Raw genomic sequence first — 16,871 nt, 5'->3', positions numbered from 1 at the left:
ATGCACTTGTCTCTCAGACGAGAATTACACTGTAGATCTATTAATTCCATTTGCAAACTGAGATGAATATCATCTACAGAAAACAGATTCTCTCGAGAACTATTCAAAACCTTGGGATAAGTAGGATATATCCCCAAATCGCTTGAGAAATTCCTCTTTTATTGCACTAAGAACGCCAACATACTGAAATTTATTATAATGGCGTTCAATATTAAACTTCCGCTCACCAGCGACAATACTGTCACATATTATACATTTTCAATTTTCACGTTTTTCCACGGAGAACAAATGATTCTCCCATTCGTTTTTAAAAGATAGCAGATCTCCAATTCTCCGTTTCCTCGATTCACTCTGCATTTTCCGGTTATTGAAATACAACGTTGACTGCGTTGTGGTCGCTTCGCTTCAACGTCCGCAGCTTAGCCTGGTACTACACTGCCGCAACCTGCAGGCTGTCGGCACTGTCCCGTTCGACGATTGCACGCGAGCAGCACACGTGCAGCGCTGTGCGCTCATGAGCCGCGTGCAGCGTTTGCCCGCCCCTGCTCTAACCGGAGACTGGCGGGGGAGGCGGGGCGCAGTGTGACCGGCCAGTGTCTGCCGACGCCGACGCCGCCGCTGCGGACGCAGCGTTCACTTTCGGACACGATATTTCAGCGCCTGTGCTGTTTTCATTACGCTACAAAGTTCCTTCGGACGTGCATCCACGCTCGCGATAAGCGGGAAATTCGGGTTCGAGTCCCGGCGCGGCACACATTTTCACTGTCGTCATTCCATTCTACAGGTGATGGTGGTCCTGATTCGCAATTCCGAATTCATTTGATGCGTCAACTTTTAGGAGGCGCAACGCGCGGACTCAGCGCCAGGTCGCGCCCCAGCCGCGCTCAGCTAAATCCAGTTTGAGCCAGACGGTTGGAGCTGGCCGGCAGCGGCATCCGTAGGGAAGTGCGGGTGGCCAGTGGCGAGTGGCGAGTGTGTGCCGTCTGGGGGGGGGGGGGGGGGGGGTTGGCCAGGCGAGGCGGGCATCTCCGACAGTGTTCACCCCCCTATACTGTGTGTGTGTGGCACAGCTGGCGCCGTCTGCGTGGCAAGCTGCCGAGTAGCGCAACGCTAATTGTACGGCTCGCTGTGCGTGCGTCGCGGAAAACCACTCCACAAGCAGCCAGTCTTCTGATATAGGTCGATGCGTCGATATGATTCGAGTTTTGTTTTTGCTATGTCGGCAGCAGCGATCCAAGCCAAGTCTCAACTCGTCTGGTCGAACAGATCAGATCGCGCAGTAGTTCTGCGCTATGTATGTGTGCGTGTTTCATTTTGCTCCATAAAGTACCATTCTCCTGCGTTGTAAAATTCTTTCTTTCACATTGTTTCTCGCCTCCAGGAAAGGGAACGGGACTTGGCGAGTGTTTCTGAAGTTTCTTCCAGTTTCTGAATAGTAAACAGTACATGTCGATTATTCACGAGAACGCTATTCTTTTTAACAATCTAAAACACGAAATAATTTCCCCCCAAAAGTCGTGCGAAATGTAGAAGGAACTTCAGAAGTACAGCGTTATTACAAAGGATTGAAGCGATTTCACAGCTCTACAATAACTTTATTATTTGAGATATTTTCACAATGCTTTGCACACACATACAAAAACTCAAAAAGTTTTTTTAGGCATTCACAAATGTTCGATATGTGCCCCTTTAGTGATTCGGCAGACATCAAACCGATAATCAAGTTCCTCCCACACTCGGCGCAGCATGTCCCCATCAATGAGTTCGAAAGCATTGTTGATGCGAGCTCGTAGTTCTGGCACGTTTCTTGGTAGAGGAGGTTTAAACACTGAATCTTTCACATAACCCCACAGAAATCGCATGGGGTTAAGTCGGGAGAGCGTGGAGGCCATGACATGAATTGCTGATCATGATCTCCACCACGACCGATCCATCGGTTTTTCAATCTCCTGTTTACGAAATGCCGAACATCATGATGGAAGTGCGGTGGAGCACCATCCTGTTGAAATATGAAGTCCGCGCTGTCGGTCTCCAGTTGTGGCATGAGCCAATTTTCCGCGGGCTACGCGTGAAACTTGCCCGCACGCGTTCAACCGTTTCTTCGCTCACTGCAGGCCGACCCGTTGATTTTCCCTTACAGAGGCATCCAGAAGCTTTAAACTGCGCATACCATCGCCGAATGGAGTTAGCAGTTGGTGGATCTTTGTTTAACTTTGTCCTGAAGTGTCGTTGCACTGTCATGACTGACTGATGTGAGTGCATTTCAAGCACGACATACGCTTTCTCGGCTCCTGTCGCCATTTTGTCTCACTGCGCTCTCGAGCGCTCTGTCGGCAGAAACCTGAAGTGCAGCTTCAGCCGAACAAAACTTTATGAGTTTTTCTACGTATCTGTAGTGTGTCGTGACCATGTGTCAATGAATGGAGCTACAGTGAATTTATGAAATCGCTTCAATCGTTTGTAACAGCCCTGTATATGAGCGGACATAAGATAAGGGCAAAGAAATCAGACATCACGGAACACAGTGTTAAATCAGTGCCGGATTTCGCAACAAAACTAGACCGCTTCACTTGACGGTACGATTCAGAAGAGAAACGCACAACTGATGCCAGCGACCCAGCCATCCACTCCGTCTGTACTTCATCAGTCAGCAAACTTCATCAGTCAGCACTGGAAGCTTGGAACAAGATTTAAAGAGCGGGATACAAAACTCTTCCCAGTTTTTCTTTCACTTCGAATACTCCGTACTCGGTAAAAACAACCCAACGCCACGTTGAAAGTCACCATATTCTAAGAAACAAGAATATAGTACATCAATGTGTATCAAGTAAGCTCATATGCTAGAAGTAAAGTTCAAATTATTTACTTATTTCACCACCCTCGAACAAATGCGAAAAAGTAATATCTTGGGAAACGTGCAGCTGTGGAGAGAGCTAAGTCTAAGTTTGTGATTTCCGTATTCACGATGAAAAAAGTCGACTTCTCCTGATGGAGATACACAGAGCATCGGACGAAACAACAAAAGTATGATTTATGAATGCTGAGTCATTGTCTTGAAAACAGGACACAGAGTAGCTTAAACTTCGAGAACAGATCATGCGTACATGTGCTAACACACATACCCCCCCCCCCCCCCCCACACACACACACACGCACACGCGCGTGCGGGGATGGTTGTAGGAAGAGTGGAAGAGGCACTTGCTAGGAGACGAACGGGTGAATGGGTGACAACCAGGTGGCAGCGGTGGGCACTAGAACTTAACGGTCGCAAGTACTGCGTGACCAAAAAGTCAGTATAAATTTGAGAGCTTAATAAACCACGGAATAATGTAGATATAGAGGTAAAAATTGACACACATGCTTGGAATGACATGGGGTTTTAGTAGAGTAGTAGAGAGAGAGAGAGAGAGAGAGAGAGAGAGAGAGAGAGGAAACAAAGTTCATAAAATGTCCGACAGATGGCACTGGACAGGAAAACGTCAGTCACTGCGCATGACAATCGTGTATAAAAGGAGATGTAATGAGAGAGAGAATCAGATGTCCCAGCAGTCGCAGCATGTTGACCTTACCTGAAAAGTCGCTTTTAGTGAAGCTGTATTATCAGAATGGGGAATGTGCTAGTTCAGCGTTGCGATCCTATCGCCATAGGAAGGGGATTCGAACTGGTAAAGGTGCGTTGACAAATGCAACGGTGGGGAGAATGATTTCGAAGTTCGAAGCCACAGGTTGTTTAGACGATAGACCCCGTAGTGGCCGACCGAGCACAAGGCGTAATGGTGCTGAGACAGTTCAGGAAGAAATGGAGAGTGTAGCGGGTTCGTCTATGCACGGGGAAGTCAGCGCTCGTGCAGTCGCAGGTCCCATCGGCGTTCCATACACTACTGTTTGGTTGGCACTTCGGCGTACCCTCCGATGCTATCCGTACAAAATCCATCGGCGTCATGAACTGTTACCAGGCGATTTAGTGAAGCGGAGGGCATTTGCGGTGTGGGCGTTTCAAAAGATGGCGGAAGATGACGATTGGTTGCGTAATGTGTTGTGGAACCGACGAAGCTCATTTCACGCTCCGAGGGTCTGTCAGCGCCCACAACTGCAGAATTTGGGCTACCCAGAATCCTAGAACTGTCGTGAAAACTCCATTGCACGACGAGAAAGTCACGGTATGGGTTGGATTTACCACATCTACCGTTACCGGGACTTTTTTCTTCGAGGAAATGCGTGATTCTGGTTTCGTAACTGCTACCGTGACGGGTGAGAGGCACGCTGATATGTTACAGAATCGCATCATCCCCAGCGTGGCTGATAAACACCTGTTGGAACGTACAATGTTTATGCAGGATGGCGCTCCACCCGATATTGCTAGACGCGTGAAAGATCTCTTGCGCGCGCCGTTTGGTGATGATCGTGTGCTCAGCCGCCACTTTCGTCATGCTTGGCCTCCCAGGTCCCCAGACCTCAGTCCGTGCGATTATTGGCTTTGGGTTTACCTGGAGTCGCAAGTGTATCGTGATCGACCGACATCTCTAGTGATGCTGAAAGACAACATCCGACGCCAATGCCTTCACCATAACTCCGGTCATGGTTTACAGTGCTGTTCACAACATTATTCGTCGACTACAGCTATTGTTGAGGAATGATGGTGGACATATTGAACATTTCCTGTAAGGAACATCATCTTTGCTTTGTCTTACTTTGTTATGCTAATTATTACTATTCTGATCAGATGAAGCGCCATCTGTCGGATATTTTTTAAACTTTTGTATTTCTTTGGTTGTAATAAAACGCCATGTCATTCCAAGCCTGTGTGTCAGTTTGTACCTCTCTATCTACATTATTCCGTGATTTATACAGTTTTCAAATTTATACTGACTTTTTGATCACCCGGTAGAACGGGCTCCGGGCGGCTACATGGCCCAACCGATAGGGAACACCATCGTGTTCGGCGTATGCCTGTGACGCATCTTAGTGCCCCTGCACCGACAACGTGACCACCAGTTGGCACTACAGTGCCACAAAGAACTGTTACAAATCGGTTGCTTCCAGGTGCATTCCGAGCCAGACGCCCCGTAGCGTGCGTTCCACTGACCCCAAACCACCGCCGTTGCGGCTTGCACCGGTGTCAAGCGAAGGCGCATCAGAGAGCAGGGTCGAGGTCTGTCGTGTTTTCCAGCGACACCTGGTTCTGGAGGCCAGCCGAGGGCCCGCAGCCAACCTGTCTGCGTGCCGCACGCACTGCACGCGCACCTGGGGCTGCGGTCTCGGCCGCCAGTTTCCAGCACTCCCGTGGTTGTCCCACGTAGCCTGACTGCAAATCTGTACGTCAGTCTGGTGACTCGATCAGCTGTGCTGCCGCTCGTGAACGACACTCCAGCGGTGGTTTCCGAGGCGATAACGCTCATCCACATTACGCTGTTCTAAGCCAGCGTGCTCTGCAGAGTGAACACGTGTTGCCGTGGCGTGCTGCATCACCAGCTATGTCTCAAATGGAGCACATGTGGGACACCACCGGACGACACGTCCACAAACAGCGTTAATCGTACCAGCACTGACCGATCAAGTGCAGCAGGCGTCCCACAAACTGACATCCGGAACCTCCACGAAGGAATCGTGCACATTTGCATCCTTGCAGTCTCCTAATGTTAATCACTTAAATATACTACGAATACAATCGTATTCCCGAAACCTCATTAGTCTACACTAATTTATTTCGGTTATAGGCGCTACAGTCTGGAACCGCGCGACCGCTACGGTCGCAGGTTCGGATCCTGCCACAGGCATGGATGTGTGTGATGTCCTTAGGTTAGTTAGGTTTAAGTAGTTCCACGTGTAGGGGACTGATGACCTCAGATGTTAAGTCCCATAGTGCTTAGAGCCATTTGAAGCATTTTTGAATTAATTTCGGTGTCGCGATTTTTTTTTCTCTTCGTCGGTGTGTTCACGCAAGTAGCGACGTTATCGGTTTAGAAGCAACTGGTTCATCATCAGACGGCTGTTGATATTGTTATTACATTTGTTGTTCATATTCAGTGCTGGTTGTTTCTTGCCACCAACTAATGTAAACAACAACAAATGTAATATAAGCACGAACACCCGTCTGTTGATTAACATGTCTGTTCCAAACCTGTAACAGTGCAATTTGTGTAAATAAAGAGCACTATTAACAGTTAATGCGTGCAATTTTCTCCGTTGCAAGAATCAAATTGTATTTTGTAGACAATCATGGTCTCAAAGTTGTCACTGTCCTACAAAATAGCAGGAAGAAAGTTTATGGTCCAAATGTCATTAATATTCAGGCACTACGTTTTATTTCTGATAATACGAGTACGGAAATATAGCATTCGTTTTTTAAGAACTAAACTTGTAGTCAACAAAAATCACTTCTCGCATCTTCTAAATTTTGGAACTCCATGGGGAACTACAGCTTGTGGCAAAGAACGGGTGCCCATCTGCCTACCCATGTCTGAAAGATATTCTCCATGGTTCCGCAACTGGATTAAGTCTATGGATATGAAACACACTACGAAGGACACAATAGCACTGAAAACGCGTTTTGTGAAAAACATTTTCAATTACCACTCTCCAATAATTGGTCCGAAAACTTTCAAGATCAATACCAATTTGGAAGACTGTTTACCTGTTTGCAAACGGACTGGTGACCTCATTTCGGTTTCTGGTTACAGGTGATCTATACGAAAGTTTGATGTGCTTCGACGTGCCTCTTGGTAGCAGACACTTCCTACCCTTCGCTACAAACGTGGAAGGAATTCGCTGAGTTTGAAATAACAATGCTAATTTGTTATTGTATTTCACTAGTACATGCGGTCTATGTACGACAAGGAAACTGACGTACAGCCGGGAGAGCGATGTGCTGATCATATGCCCCTCAACATCCGCATCCAGTGACGCCAATGGGCTTAGGATGACACGGCGGTCGGTCGGTACCGTTGGGCCTTCATGGTCTGTTCGGAAGGAGTTTTAGTTTCTTTTTTTTTAGAGCTACGTGACGTGAAGAAAGTAGTATAGGAAGGCAGTAAACCAGAAACGGACACTAGGCAAGTTGCTGAGCATTGACGCGGACACACACGCGGCGAAGCTTAAAAAGTTTAGGTTCCTTAACCGATGTAAAACAGAATTACAACTCACTGCTGCAGATCTTCTGCTACGTCGGTAGCTTCGAGAATGTTCTTTTCCACAGAGTGACGCCTTCGTCTGTCCTTTCTGCGTTCCACAGCTCTGGCCACAGACGTACGTGTCAAATTTACTGGCCCACTTCTTTACTGTTGCAGCCAGCAATGAAATCGAGAGTCTCTGTGTTCACGTTCCAAATTTCGAAGCGATGCGTCATAATATTGTTTCACCGTTGCGGTTACGTCTCCTCCCACTGTAGGGCTGTCGGTGTGAAGAAGCGAGGCTGGGTGGCAGAGAGACGGGGAGATGTACGTAAATACTGAACCTCGGGGACTGCTTGCAACAGCCTGCCCCGTCAGCGGTATCGCCAGGTTATACTGCAATATTGCGGATGTAAACAGGGACGTTCAGCAAGTTTGAGCCCATTGTCGAGCACGATCCGTCGGGCTCGCTTCGGCAGACACCGCAGGACATCCACTCCATTACCTGCTGCAGGGGGACATTCACTTGCTGGCCAAACTGTGCTCGTGCATTGTCGTCATGGAACGCGACCCCTCGCCGTGACGTTGACTGTAGGTCTGGGAGGCAATATTACAACACTGCGCCCCTCAGATTACCGTCGCGTCAGGTCGTGGCACCAGACTAAAACCCGCCTGACCCAAACTTCTTGTTCCACCCGTACGATAGCCACCTGCACGTGCTTTTACAACGCTCTTCGGCACTCAAAGATCGAACTGCGGCCGTGAAAGACAATAAACTCGTTGTATGTTTCCATCAGATGGGAACGGACAAGTCGTGGGTGTATTACACGTTTCATTAATCGTATTTTTGTGATGTTATCGTCCTTGTGTGAACTTAAATAAAATCCCTGATGTGGTTCGCAAACGTCACTGCAGACACCATAAACTATCTGAAATGTAGCAACTGTTTAAATGCGAAACAATGCCTATAGTAACGTTTTGTTGTTGTGGTCTTCAGTCCTGAGACTGGTTTGATGCAGCTCTCCATGCTACTCTATCATGTGCAAGCTTCTTCATCTCCCAGTACCTACTGCAACCTACATCCTTCTGAATCTCCTTAGTGTATTCATCTCTTGGTCTCCCTCTACGATTTTTACCCTCCACGCTGCCCTCCAATACTAAATTGGTGATCCCTTGATGCCTCAGAACATGTCCTACCAACCGATCCCTTCTTCTGGCCAAGTTGTGCCACAAACTTCTCTTCTCCCCAATCCTATTCAATACTTCCTCATTAGTTATGTGATCTACCTATATAATCTTCAGCATTCTTCTGCAGCACCACGTTTCGAAAGCTTCTATTCTCTTCTTGTCCAAACTAGTTATCGTCCATGTTTCACTTCCATACATGGCTACACTCCATACAAATACTTTCAGAAACGACTTCCTCACACTTAAATCTATACTCGATGTTAACAAATGTCTCTTCTTCAGAAACATTTTCCTTACCATTGCCAGTCTACATTTTATATCCTCTCTACTTCGACCATCATCAGTTATTTTGCTCTCCAAATAGCAAAACTCCTTTACTACTTTAAGTGTCTCATTTCCTAATGTAATTCCCTGAGCATCACCCGACTTAATTCGACTACATTCCATTATCCTCGTTTTGCTTTTGTTGATGTTCATCTTATATCCTCCTTTCAAGACACTGCCCATTCCATTCAGCTGCTCTTCCAAGTCCTTTGCTGTCTCTGACAGAATTACAATGTCATCGTCGAACCTCAAAGTTTTTATTTCTTCTCCATGGATTTTAATACCTACACTGCTTGCTCAATATACAGATTGAATAACATCGGGGAGACGCTACAACCCTGTCTCACTCCCTTCCCAACCACTGCTTCCCTTTCGTGTCCGTCGATTCTTATAACTGCCATCTGGTTTCTGTACAAATTGTAAATAGCCTTTTTACCCCTGCCACCTTCAGAATTTGAAAGAGAGTATTCCAGTCAACATTCTCAAAAGCTTTCTCTAAGTCTACAAATGCTAGAAACGTAGGTTTGCCTTTCCTTAATCGTTCTTCTAAGATAAGTCGTAAAGTCAGTATTGCCTCACGTGTTCCAGTATTTCTACGGAATCCAAACTGATCTTCCCCGAGGTCGGCTTCTACCAGTTTTTCCATTCGTCTGTAAAGAATTCGCGTTGGTATCTTGCAGCTGTGACTTATTAAACCGATAGTTTGGTAATATTCACATCTGTCAGCACCTGATTTCTTTGGGATTGGAATTATTATATTCTTGTTGAAATCTGAGGGTATTTCGCCTGTTTCATACATCTTGCTCACCAGATGGTAGAGTTTTGTCAGGAGTGGCTCTCCCAAGGCCGTCAGTAGTTCCAATGGAATGTTGTCTACTCCCGGGGCCTTGTTTCGACTCAGGTCTTTCAGTGCTCTGTCAAACTCTTCATGCAGTACCGTATCTCCCATTTCATCTTCATCTACATCTTCTTCCATTTCCATAATATTGTCCTCAAGTACATCGCCCCTGTATAGACCCTCTATATACTCCTTCCACCTTTCTGCTTTCCCTTCTTTGCTTAGAACTGGGTTTCCATCTGAGCTCTTGATGTTCATACAAGTGGTTCTCTTTTCTCCAAAGGTCTCCTTAATTTTCTTGTAGGCGGTATCTATCTTACCCCTATTGAGATAAGCCTCTACATCCTTACATTTGTCCTCTAGCCATCCCTGCTTAGCCATTTTGCACTTCCTGTCGATCTCATTTTTGAGACGTTTGTTTTCCTTCTTGCCTGCCTCATTTACTGTAACGTAAATGTCTCCAATTGCTAAAAGTATAAATGCTAGGCTTTCTTCGTGTCATGTGGTCGTCGGTAATTACTGTTCTATTTTTTACACCTCTTCCTCAATTCTAATGAAATCTAGCGAAAACTGTCAAGCGACGTATATGCAGATATTTCGAGAAATGTTAAGGGAAGTTGATGGTTACGTGAGATACCTCCGCCCGTTTCCCGGCCGGATAGCCGCTCGTGTGACAGCGCCGCTGCCGGGAAGGGAAGGCGCGCCCAGCGGAGTGGCTGCACGGCGCTCGCAGGCCGTCCCCCACGTCCCACTAGTGCACGGCTCTCCAAACTTTTCAGTCCGCGGGCCACATTGACTCCTCCACGAAGTCATAAGGGCCAAGATCTACCTAGTGGGATTAAAGCACTCTGTGATCGCCGTGATGTAAGGGTAAAGGAAAGATGAAATCGCAAAAATCCAAGGTTGTGGGAATAGCTACCACTGAAACGAACTACGATTTTTATTTAATTACATAATTTTGATTGGTGGACCTAGCTGACCGAAATTCCGACGTATTTTATTCTGGCGAATTTCACCGACAAAAAAGTGTCAGTGCACATTCTTCACGAAAGCGTCCTGCAAAGTTAAGGAAATCTCAAAATCATTGTTAGCAACACTATTACTGCATGACGTAACAGAGGTGGAGTATGTCAACGCATTGTTATTTCAAGCGCCGCAACAATAAGTTTAGTTATGCAGTCTTGTAGCGAGTAGCAGAGCCAATGTCGCGGTGTATTGGTCGCGATAGGCGTCGAAACTGAATTCTTGGCAGTATAGGTACTACCTCAAATATTTGGCGGGCCGGATACCGGGGATGTCCGGCCAGCTAACGCGGGCCGGTTAGCCAGCAGTAACGCCGTGGCGTCGGGAAGGCCGTCCGGCCACTCCTGATCACGCTAACCTTTAAAAAGAGATGGGGCCCCTCCACGCCCGCACCAACGTGGTGACCAAACCAAAAGTTCTACTGTCACCTCCGTAAACATGTTAGTTATCTAGTAGGTGGATCACAGGATGCTGGGCTGTGATGTTGTCCGTGCGTCTGGGTAAGGCTACCCATTAACACGGTCCATCAGGTGATAGATAGTGGACGAAACGCGAGTGAGGGTAGCGATTTGAAGAGTAGAGGGAAAAAAGTGCCATGGCTCGTGCCGTGGGAAAAAACCTCTGCGACAGTGGGATGGGTAGTAAGAGCAGTAGTGGCTTACTAGCTGCGATAGCTCATGCAAGGTTGGATTTGTTAGTATAGGTATCATGCATCATTACCGTGACAAGCGATGGCGATGTGTCCCAGTTGCTGCGGCTGCTGCTTTCCTGGAACAATCGAGATCGTTATACAGTAGTGGGAGATCGGCCATAGATCATCTCATTGTGTGGGGGATGTGTGGAGCTTGTTTGCATGCAGTGTACGGTACGGCTTCCCTGTGTGGTGCCAGTTATTCGGCAGTGTATTTCAGCTGGATATCCAGTAAATGCGTCTGATTAACAGGGGCTCGCCTGTGCCGTTATGTTTGCGTATGCTTAGCCATAGATGTTACGTCCTTGCAAGTATGTCTTTGGGTCTTTTATGTTTCCATCTATGGTTGTGGTCGTAGTTCCCCAGATTCAGAATAAACGGGTTCTGCGAATGTCTGGAGTTTCTGTATAGTCTTGTGGTGAGTTTGTGGATTACCTCCGTGAGAGTCTCAAGTCGGTATTCCCGGTGTAGGTCCGCGATGCGTGTGTATCGTGGAGCATTGCTTATGATTTTGAGTACCTTGTTTTATATGAGCTGCAGACGGCGCAGGCGTGTAGGCGCAGCGTATCCCCAGACGGGAGCTGCGTACGTCATCAGGGGTCGGATAAGTGTCATGTACATGGACCTCGACGCCATTCTGTTCAGTGTGCTACGCCTGTTGAGCATAGGATAGAGCTGTTTGAGCCTCGCGCTAGCTCGGTTGGTCATGTGTTGCATGTGGTCCCTCCAGAGTAATTTCCGGTCCAGCCAGACACCGAGGTATTTGACTTTCGTGCCGAGCCAACGTAGAGGCGGGAAAAGGAAGCAAGATTAGAATTTACTGCCCCGTCGAGATCGACGTCACGAGAGACAGAGTACAAGCTGCGAATATTTCCGAGGCGGGGAAGGAAATCGGCCGTTTCCTTTCAATGGAACCAACCAGTCATTTGCTAGGAGCGATTTACGGAAATCACGAAAAACTGAAATCAGGATTGTAACCGTCGTCCTCCCGAATGCGAATCCTCTGTGGTGACCGCTGCGCCATCTCGCTCGGTGCGGAAAACGGCACAAGACAAAGAACTGTCATACACATTGAGACACCTAAATTCTTTCTTTCCTCTACCATTTAGCTCAGGATAGGTGGCAGTGATGGTACCCACCCGCACTCAGGGAGTGCGCTCACCCAGCCAGTACACGTGTAGATGCGGACCGAACCCGACGACATAACCGTGCCCAGATTCTGAAATACGAGTATCTGTGGTGTCGTCCAAAGACTGACTTCCCCTCTTAAAGTTGGCACCTCGTGACGGAACCACGAGCTGAGGACAGTCCTTGCGTAGGCAGCCACGAGACGTGGACGAAGACGCGCCGTGAACAACTTCCGCACGCCGCTGCTGCTGGAAGTCTTTGACAGCCCGCTTTGACACCCATCATCTTTATAGTTCAGATCGGGCAGCGAGTTAGTGTCACTACTGAGAACTGTATACCGAAGTTGATAGTCGAGTGAAAGTGATCTCTGACTGCCATTCACTACAAGATAAAAACTGTTGCGACGTTACATTGCAGTAGTATTCAGCACAAGACATTCTTATAATTAAATGTTTCCCGAGACGTTCAAGTCTCTTTTTACTATCGACGATTGCTATGCAGAACTACTAACCGTTACACCACCGCAGTATGATGGCCAACATTCGTGTACGAACTACCTAAGCTGAGTGCCCTCCCCAGCACAAACGTCAGTTCATTTTTCCCTTACATATTGTCACTACTGCCAGGGTTCTACGATACTGGCCATCATGCTGCGGTGGTGTAATGGTTGGCATTTCTGCCTAGCAAGCAAAAAGACTCGGGTTCGAGTCCCCGACGCAGCACAAATTTTAATTAATTTCGTCTGCTTCCACCATTATCGTAGATCTACATCTACATCTACATACATAGTCGGCAATCCACCATACGGTGCGTGGCGGAGGGTACCTCGTACCACAACTAGCATCTTCTCTCTCTGTTCCACTCCCAAACACAACGAGGGAAAAATGACTGCCTATATGCCTCTGTACGAGCCCTAATCTCTCTTATCTTTGTAGTCTTGGCGGCAGTGAAATTGTACTGAAGTCAGCCTCAAATGCTGGTTCTCTAAATTTCCTTAGTAGCAATTCACGAAAAGAACGCCTCCTTTCCTCTAGAGACTCCCACCCGAGTTCCTGAAGCATTTCCGTAACACTCGCGTGATGATCCAACCTACCACTAACAAATCTAGCAGCCCGCCTCTGAATTGCTTCTATGTCCTCCCTCAATCCGACCTGATAGGGATCCCAAACGCTCGAGCAGTACTCAAGAATAGGTCGTATTAGTATTTATAAGCTGTCTCCTTTACGGATGAACCATATGTCCCCAAAATTCTACCAATGAACCGAAGACGACTATCCGCCTTCCCCACAACTGCCATTACGTGCTTGTCCCACTTCATATCCCTCTGCAATGTTACGCCCAAATATTTAATCGACGTGACTGTGTCAAGCGCTACACTACTAATGGAGTATTCAAACATTATAGGATTCTTTTTCCTATTCATCTGCATTAATTTACATTTATCTATATTTAGAGTTGGCTGCCATTCTTTACACCAATCACAAATCCTGTCCAAGTCATCTTGTATCCTCCTACAGTCACTCAACGGCGACCCCTTCCCGTACACCACAGCATCATCAGCAAACAGCCGCACATTGCTATCCACCCTATCCAAAAGGCCATTTATGTAGATAGAAAACAACAGCGGACCTACCACACTTCCCTGGGGCACTCCAGATGATACCCTCACCTCCGATCAACACTCACCATCGAGGACAACGTACTGGGTTCTATTACTTAAGAAGGCTTCGAGCCACTCACATACTTGGGAACCAATCCCATACGCTCGTACCTTAGTTAGGAGTCTGCAGTGGGGCACCGAGTCAAACGCTTTCCGGAAGTCAAGGAATATGGGATCCGTCTGATAGCCTTCATCCGTGGTTCGCAAGATATCATGTGAATAAGAAAAAGAGACAAATGTCTTGGCAGACATTTAATAATAAGATCTATAAGATCACAAATAGTACAAGGACGTCCCATTTTGTTCAGTGCTGGGGTGCTTGCCAGTATCGTAGAACCCTGGCAGTAGTGACAATATGTAAGGGAAAGATGAGCTGAAGTTTGTGTTGGGGAGGGCACTCAGCTTAGGTAGTTCGTGCAGCAATGTTGACCATCATACTGCGGTGGTGTAATGGTTAGCATTTCTGCGTAGCAAGAAAGAAGACCGAGGTTCGAGTCCTGGCCACAGCACAAATTTTAATTCATTTCGTTTGCTTCGATCATAATTGTCATTCTGTTCTGCCGTTGTGAATGTATACCGTCCGTCATATGAACATTTCTACCAAAGATACGTATTCTGTATTAAAGAATTTTGCTGAAACTGAGCTGATATTCTATGGAGCTTCCACTCGCCCTCCTCCACAAGTCAAACGTATCGAACCGTGTCCTAGTCTCTCCACAACATATATAAAAGTGACAACGGCCCTCACCCTCGGTCCTTTAAGGAATCCAACTCCCATGCATGCTTCAAACGTCTCATTGCTTTATAAATGAGTTAATGTGTTAAATATTTTACCTTAATCACGTAAAATATTATAGTTGATGGTGCAAAATCCTAATTTTTTAGTTATATTTCCGTATGAATTACAATGTCAACTACACTATGTGATCAAAAGTATCCGAACACCTGGCTGAAAATGACTTACAAGTTCGTGGCGCCCTCCATCGGTAATGCTGGAATTCAACATGGTGTTGGCTCACCCTTAGCCTTCATGACAGCATCCACAGTCGCAGGCAGACGTTCAATCAGGTGCTGGAAGGTTTCTTGGGGAACGGGAGCCCATTCTTCACGGAGCACTGCACTGAGGACAGGTATCGATTTCGATCGGTGAGGCCTGGCACGAAGTTGGCGTTCCAAAACATCGCAAAGGCCAGTAATCTGTGCAGGCCAGTCCATTACAGGGATGTTATTGTCGTGTAACCACTCCGCCACAGGCCATGCATTACGAACAGGTGCTCGATCGTGTTGAGATGCAGTCCCCATCCCGGAATTGCTCTTCAACAGTGAGCAGCAAGAAGGTGCTTAAAACATCGATGTACGCCTGTGCTGTGATAGTGCCACGCAAAACAACAAGGGGTGCAACCCCACTCCGTTAAAAACACGACCACACCATAACACCACCGCCTCCGAATTTTACTGTTGGCACTACACACGCTGGCAGATGACGTTCACCGGGCATTCGCCCTACCCACACCCTGCCATCGGATCGCCTCATTGTGTACCGTGATTCATCACTCCACACAACGTTTTTCCACTGTTCATTCGTTCTTTCACCAAGCGAGGCGTCGTTTGGCGTTTACTGGCTTGATGTGTGGCGTATGAGCAGCCACTCGACCATGGAATCCAAATTTTCTCACCTCCCGCCTTACTGTCATGGTACTTGCAGTGTATCGTGATGCAGTTTGGAATTCCCGTCTGATAGTGTGGATAGATGTCTGCCTATTACACTTTACGACCCTCTTCAACTGTCGGCGGTCTCTGTCAGTCAACAGACGAGATCGGCCTGTACGCTTTCATGCTGTACGTGTCCCTTCACGTTTCCACTTCACTATCACATCGCAAACAGTGGAGCTACTAATGTTCAGGAATGTGGAAATCTCGCGTGCAGACGTATGACACAAGTGACACCCAACCACCTGACCACGTTCCAAGTCCGCGAGTTCCGCGGAGCGCCCCGTTCTGCTCCCTGACGATGTCTGATGACTACTGAGGTCGCTGATATGCATTGTCTGGCAGTAGGTGGCAGCACAACATACCTAACATGAAAAACGTATGTTTTTGGGGGTGTCCGGATACTTTTGATCACATAGTGTATAATGATATTAATGTTAATTTTCTAATTTGGTAATCATGGCCAGTCGGTCTTTCAGTTCTATGAAATGGCTCTGAGCACTATGGGACTTAACTTCTGAGGTCATCAGTCCCCTAGAACTTAGAACTACTTAAACCTAACTAACCTAAGGACATCACACACACCAATGCCCGAGGCGGGATTCGAACCTGCGACCGTAGCGGTCGCGCGGTTCCAGACTGTAGCGCCTACATCTACATATACATGATTACTCTGCAATTCACATTTAAGTGCTTGGCAGAGGGTTCATCGAACCACAATCATACTATCTCCCTACCATTCCACTCCCGAACAGCGCGTGGGAAAAACGAACACCTAAACCTTTCTGTTCGAGCTCTGATTTCTCTTATTTTATTTTGATGGTCATTCCTACCTATGTATGTTGGGCTCAACAAAATATTTTCGCATTAGGAAGAGAAAGTTGGTGACTGAAATTTCGTAAATACATCTCGCCGCGACGAAAAACGTCTGTGCTTTAATGACTTCCATCCCAACTCGCGTATCATATCTGCCACACTCTCTCCCCTATTACGTGATAATACAAAACGAGCTGCCCTTTTGTGCACCCCTTGGATGTCCCCGATCAATCCCACCTGGTAAGGATCCCACACCGCGCAGCAATATTCTAACAGAGGACGAACGAGTGTAGTGTAAGCCGTCTCTTTAGTGGACTTGTTGCATCTTCTAAGTGTCCTGCCAATGAAACGCAACCTTTGGCTCGCCTTCCCCACAATATTATC

This window comes from Schistocerca cancellata, chromosome 3 (assembly GCF_023864275.1).
Source record: "Schistocerca cancellata isolate TAMUIC-IGC-003103 chromosome 3, iqSchCanc2.1, whole genome shotgun sequence".
Taxonomy (NCBI): domain Eukaryota; kingdom Metazoa; phylum Arthropoda; class Insecta; order Orthoptera; family Acrididae; genus Schistocerca; species Schistocerca cancellata.
This window is presented reverse-complemented; position numbering follows the sequence as displayed.